A 6761-nucleotide genomic window follows, 5' to 3' on the forward strand; every position below is an offset into this window, starting at 1 on the left:
ATTTGGATTGATACAAAAGAAAAACATAGCTCATAAGATGCTTTTGTCCCCATGATTGAAACAATTAAAGTCACTTAAATTAACCAATAAAAGTTCAATCTGCATTCAGAATCAGCATCATAAATAAAAACAATATTGGATAATGACCATGGATGCCTTTGTATCTCACATCTAAATTAAATATTTGAAGAGATAATACAACCTCCTACAAAGGCGTGTCAGTGGTTTCCTATCCTTGGACTCGTAAGAATTGGAGGCAAAAAGATGTGGACTTGGAGAAGCCTTGGGCCTGGTTGCTCCCCGCAGGCTCAAGATCATCCTTTCCCACACACAAAACACTACAAGATGATCAGTGTCTTTTTAGAACACCAGTTTACTAAGCATGCTGCCAGAAAATTTTCAGAATGCTATTTCTAAGAAAAGTAAACTTAAAAAATGGTTTAATTCCTTTAAGGAAGTTTATGCTCCATCTTTGGAGTACTTTTGTAATCATTGGATTATAGTCATGGGATATTCCATGCTTTCAATGTATAGGTTTGATCCTAAGCCTTGTCTCCCACGACTTTAGTCATGGTCTATATTTAAATCATCCTTGGGGGAAGTGGACTTGGCCCAATGGATAGGGAGTCCACCTACCATATGGGAAGTCCAGCGGTTCAAACCCCAGGGTCTCCTTGACCCATGTGGAGCTGGCCCATGCGCAGTGCTGATGTGCGCAAGGAGTGCAGTGCCACACAGGGGTATCCCCTGTGTAGGGGAGCCCCCCACACAGGGAGTACGCCCCGTAAGGAGAGCCACCTAGCACAAAAGAAAGTGCAGCCCGCCCAAGAATGGCACCACACACACAGAGAGCTGACACAGCAAGATGACGCAACAAAAAGAAACAGATTCCCGGTGCCACTGATAAGGATAGAAGCAGTCACAGGAGAACACATAGTGAATGAACACAGAGAGCAGACAACTTGGGGGGCGGGGGAAGGGGAGAGAAATAAATAAAAAATCTTTAAAAAAAAATAATACAGGGAACAGATTTGGCTCAAGCAGTTGGGTGCCTGCCTCCCACATGGGACATCCTGGGTTAGGTTTCCAGTGCCTCCTAGAGAAGATGAGGGGATGTAATGAGATGATGCAAAAAACTGATGAATGAGCAGACACAAGGAGCAGTGAGTGGATGTGGCTCAAGTGGTTGGGCACCAGCCTCCCACACGCAAGGTAGTGAGTTGGTTCCAAATTGCCACCTAAAGAAGATGAGTAGACAACAAGTGGACAAACTGACAGGCAATGAGCAGACATAACAAGCAGAGACACTGAGCAGACTTTGACCAGGCAATGAGCACATAGTTGAAGGAGTCATATTGGAGGGGAGGAAGGATGATGTAAAAAATATATAATACAATTACTAAAGGGCCTTGTCTAACAGATAAATGTGATATTGCTTACATGATTGACAAAATATATATATATTGGATGTCTTCACTAATAACTCTTCAGTAAAAATTTATATTATACATTTTCAGAGTTAAGCTATGTCTATTTTGCAGTTAGATTGATGCCATTTTAACTCTGCCTCCAGCTTGAGGGGAAGCTGGACTGACAAAAAATCACAGTGGTGGTAGGGACCAGTTTCTTTACCCAGATTGTCCTGCAACCTTAGTGTTGATAGAGGGGTGTTGTTTGGGAAATCTGCATATGTGCATGATTGTTTACACCTTCTGAAATAAATATATATTTAAAAAATAATAATAGGGAGGGGAAAACGTGCCAAATGTTATGTAAGAACTATAATTTGAAGTAAGATTTTTACAATATTCTTTCATAATTTGTAACAAATGTCTCATGACAATGCAAGGTGTTGATGGAGGGTCATTGTATGGGACCCCTGTATGATATTATGCATGTTTGCTTTGTAATTTCACAACTTTTACTATACACTTACTGCTTATGTCTGTTCATATATAAATGATATATAAAGATAATAAAAGAAAATAAAATGATATATAAAGACAATAAAAGGATGCTTTTTAATCATTAGTTAAAAATATTTAACAACAATGAAAGCATTTGTGTTATGGTGGGGTATGAGAGTCCTGCATGTTATGTATGCTCATTTTTAAAATTCACAGCTATTACTATACACGTATTGTTTATGTATGTTTATGTATGTTATACATCAGTAATTTAAAAAAAAAAAACTAAAGTAAAGGGGTAAACAGCTCAAAATGAAAAATTCAGAAATGACATGTAAGTGGGAGATGTTATTATAATTTATAAGGGGATATGATTGGTTAAAATGTTTAAAAGTTAGGAGAATTACTATGTAATATAAAAGATTAACCAAGAACTCCTTATGTTTTTGTAGAGGTTTGATTGTCATTCTTTCCACAAAGACCATCATGTTCATCACCACAGACCTCAGAAATTCCTACTCTTTCCATCTTTATAATAAGCAGGAATAAAATAAATGGGCATATAATAGTTAAATTCAAAGTTAAAACATTCAAATTATCATGTGCAATTGCTAAGACTGTCTATCACAAGGCACTCATTTCCTTTCTTTCACATTATTAGTTCTGGTTACCCCCATGGACTTTGTATCATCTATATATATAAGGAAATTCCTGAAGTTGATTTATCTTGTCATGTAAGCAAAAGTTCAGTTTGATCATTACAAGGATATGTGGTTCAATGGTTTCAAATAATTGAAAATAAATAAACGAAATTCATAGTGTTTCTGAGCCTAGAAAATTCCAATATCCTGCTTTAGAGCAGATGACAAGTTAACATGATTATATGAATAATGGGATTCTGAGAAAGCACACTCTAAAACTACCTACTGGGCATGCTTCTATCAGAAAATAAGCTGCAGTGCTTGTTTAAGATTCTTACTTCACTTTACTGTTCAGCTCACATTTTCTGTTCATCATTTAAAGAAAGTCTGAACATTGTGATATTTAAAGGTGAACTTTCCCACTTTCACTTCTGCTTTAGTATCATTCAGCATAGCCTGATAGTTCAAGATATCAAACTTGGTTGATGAAATTCTCTCATTCATAACTTTTCTTTATCAATATTTCTTTCAAATAGATGCATTTGCAAGAATGGATGGAGTTATAAGAAAATTGGAATTAAGAACATGAAAAGCCCATAGAACTGAATAAACCTTTATTCAACTGTTTTCTTTTCTTCTAAATATAAGTTCCATGAGAATTCTTTTTGTTCTTTTGGCTCATATATTTGTCAATCTCTTAGACAGGTGTTAATAAGTACTAGATTTTGTTTTATACACTTAAAAATATGTTATCTTTTTCTCATAAAATGTCTCTGAATTAGTTACTAATATTATTCTGATTTTACATTTAAAACACTATTGCCCAAAGTCACACAGCCATTAAGCAATAAAACCGTAACTCTTTGAGAACTAGGAGCTAATTCTTACAGGGAAACTGGAAATATGGATGAAGGCTATTAACTACATATAATGGTTTTTCAAGTAAAATATTCTTATTCTTTCAAAAACATGAAATATACATTTAGGAAATAAGTTAAAGAAGGAGAACAAAAATATTTGTTTTGTTTTTAAAAACATAAAATTTAATCTTCTGAGTTTATATTCTGTTTTCTGGCTTCTGTTGTGATAAAATAAAATGAAAAAAAGTATTTTGATACAATATTCTGTGTACCTGTCAAATCTAAAGAAAAAACAACCTAAAGACTTCAGAAAAATAAGAATATAAGGGATCAACAAAAAGCAAAACCAGAATATAGAAGTCAATAATGGATGTCTCATTTCCAGTGTGACATGTCAAGGTCTTAGACATTATCCTTTCTATTCTCAAAACAAGAAACAGCCTAACAAACTCAAAATCAACACCACTTCTTAGACCCATCTGAGAACTGAGGTCACAGGATAAGCCATTGGGAAATACAAAAAGTCAATGAGCAAAAGACTCCTGAATCATGGTGGGAAAACATACACTGAAATTGATGAACTACTAGAGGTTGGGGGTGAACTAACTGGAAAGTTAAAAATTCCTTGTGGCACTGCCTTAAAAGTGTCCCCCACACTTTCAGGAGTTTTACCTCTGAGACCTATAAGAGGTTCTCATAAAGAAAATGTTAAGATCCAAGAAAAACCAAACCAAACAAAACAACCTAGTTCTTTCAGAAGAGGGATGGAAATAATGAATATTTTAAAATATGACAAAGAGAAAAGTAACCATTTCAAAATATGCCCAGAGCATTCTGTTCTCCACCTACATTAAAGGGAAACCATTTGAGCAGAACCTAACAAATAAGGGGGAAGGGAAATATTCAACTCCAGGTCCCTCTAGCCTTTCTAATTCAATTAAGATGTTAAAAAATGAATGGGGAGAATTTGTGAAAGTCACATCCCAGAGTACAGTCCATTAAAACAGACCTAGTTTATGATTACAGGAAATGTTCCCTCCCCTAGAGCTTACCACCATATCCACTGGGCTCCTATGTAATAACAAAGTGTTATAGCTAAAAGAATGGCAAAATTTGACTCCATTTAAAAGTCGTTTCTGAGTTAATTCACAGAAAACAATGGGAATAAAAATAAAAACAATGAGGGAAATTTAATCTTCAGATTCCTACATCTAAGCAAACAGTAAAGACTGCCTAAATCCTAAACAAGGCAACATAATCCTCAACACAAAAGTCCTATTAACCCATTTCTATGACCTGATATCATGTTTGACATTCAAACAAAAAATTATATGGCAATCCAAAAGGCAAGAAAAACAAGGTTTCAAAAGATAAAGTAAACAATAGAACCAGACTCAGATATGACATAGATTTTGCAAATGTCGGGCATAGAATTAAAATAACTGTGAATCATATGTTAAGGGCTTTAGTGAAAGAGTTTACTCTTTCACTGTTTAGTGAAAGAAAAACAGTTGAATAATGTCAATGAAGATATTCAAAGTCTAAAAAAATAAGAAAATAAATGCTAGATATTAATAACAGAATAGGAAAAATGAAAAATACCTTAGACAAGACATGGCAGAGGACAGAGTTAACAGCATTGTAGGTATGTCAATAAATACCTCCCAAACAGAAATGAAAAATATAATAATAGTGAAATATAAGAACAAAACATCCATGAATAGTTGGAAAATTGCCCAAAGTATAAAGCATGCATAATTAGAATGCCAGAAGATGAAAAATGAAAAAAAAGAGAGAAAATAAATATTAGAAGTAATAATGACTAAGAATATTAAAAGATTAGTATTAAACAGCACACTATAGATTCAGTATACTCAGAGAACAATAAGCAAGATAAATTCCAGATGAAACAAGACAAATATGGATATAAGAGTCAAATTGCAGAAAATCAAAGACAGATGATAATCTTGAAAGAAGTCAGAATAAAAGAAAAACACCTCACCTATGGAGGGAAAAGGGTAAGAATCACTTTCAATTTCTCTTTCCAAAGCATACAAGCAAGCGAATGGGGTAAAATACTGAAGTGCTGAAAGAAAAAACACCAATCTAAAATTTTATATCAGGAAAAGTGTCCTTTGACATGAAGGAGAAATCAAGACTTACTCAGATGAAGAACAAGGGAGGAAATTTTTGTCTGGTAGATATATCTTGCAAGAAATGTTCAGATAACTTCTTCAGAGATAAGGAAACAAATACAAATCAGAATTTCAGATCTACATGAAAAAGGAAGAGGATTAGAGTAGGAACAAATTAACTGGTGACATTCACCTTTTATTTCCTTCATTCTTAATTGAATTCAAAGAAAACCATTCAAAATAATACCAACAATGTATTGGGTGATTAAAGTTTATGGATGAGTGAAATGAATGACAACATTGTTATAAGTCATAAGAGGGAGGAATTGGGAATGCTGTATTGGAAGTTGTGGGAGTGAGACATAGTCATGAAACAGAGCAATGTAATTTGAATGTGGACTTAGATTAGTTGTCATATATATTGCAAACTATAAGGGAAACCTAAAAAATTTTATAAAAGAAGTACAACTGAGATGAAAATAAAAGGAGTGTGGCCAGCCTAAGGTTTCTTAAGAGTTTTCATACGTGAGGCCTGGCTTTGAATAGGTCACTCTGACAGGAAGCCTCTGGAATATTGATTCAACTTCCCACATGGGTGGTGATCTGATGAACATACTCTCCTCTGGTTCTGAACAGAGAGGTCTTCTGAAGAGAGGATCTGCTGCACCATCAGAAAAGAGCACTCAAAAAGGATGAAGTAAAAAAATAAGGGTGGCTTTGGGTAGATTTACTAGGCCTCTCTCCGTGGTCCCTGGAAACTGGTCTGCACCCCATTCCTGGATCCATGACTGTGGTTTGAGCAGTTAAACAGGGGCAGTCCTAAAGTCCTTAAATATTTTAAACTAAATCTCAAAGAACAATGGCAATATACAACACTAAATCTGTAAGCAAGAGAGAGAAACTGACCATCAGAATAATCTCACCATCATAACAGATACGTAGAAATCAACAAAAACTACAATCATGCAAAAAGAAAGTAAGATTTAGCTCTAGCTAAGGAACAAAACAAAGCTTCAAGTGAGACACAGTATGTGAAACAACTAACCAATGGTGTTCATATAAATATTCTAATATCAAATAAAGGAGTTGAAAGACAACATGGTTAAAGAGATAAAAGACACTAAAAAGACAGTGGGTAAATAATAAGAATTTGAAAACTTGAATAGAAAAATGACAGAGCCTATGGGAATGACAGACACAAAGATAAAAAAATACACT

General features: G+C 34.5%; 1 non-coding gene across 1 annotated transcript; it reads left to right on the forward strand.

The window, feature by feature from the left end:
* The first annotated feature begins 200 nt into the window (after positions 1–200).
* LOC111763371 (small nucleolar RNA SNORA38) lies at positions 201–332 on the forward strand. The gene has a single exon (XR_002796248.1). It is a non-coding gene; the product is annotated as a small nucleolar RNA SNORA38 (small nucleolar RNA).
* Positions 333–6761: the final 6429 nt, after the last annotated feature.

Source organism: Dasypus novemcinctus, chromosome 20 (assembly GCF_030445035.2).
Source record: "Dasypus novemcinctus isolate mDasNov1 chromosome 20, mDasNov1.1.hap2, whole genome shotgun sequence".
Lineage (NCBI taxonomy): Eukaryota > Metazoa > Chordata > Mammalia > Cingulata > Dasypodidae > Dasypus > Dasypus novemcinctus.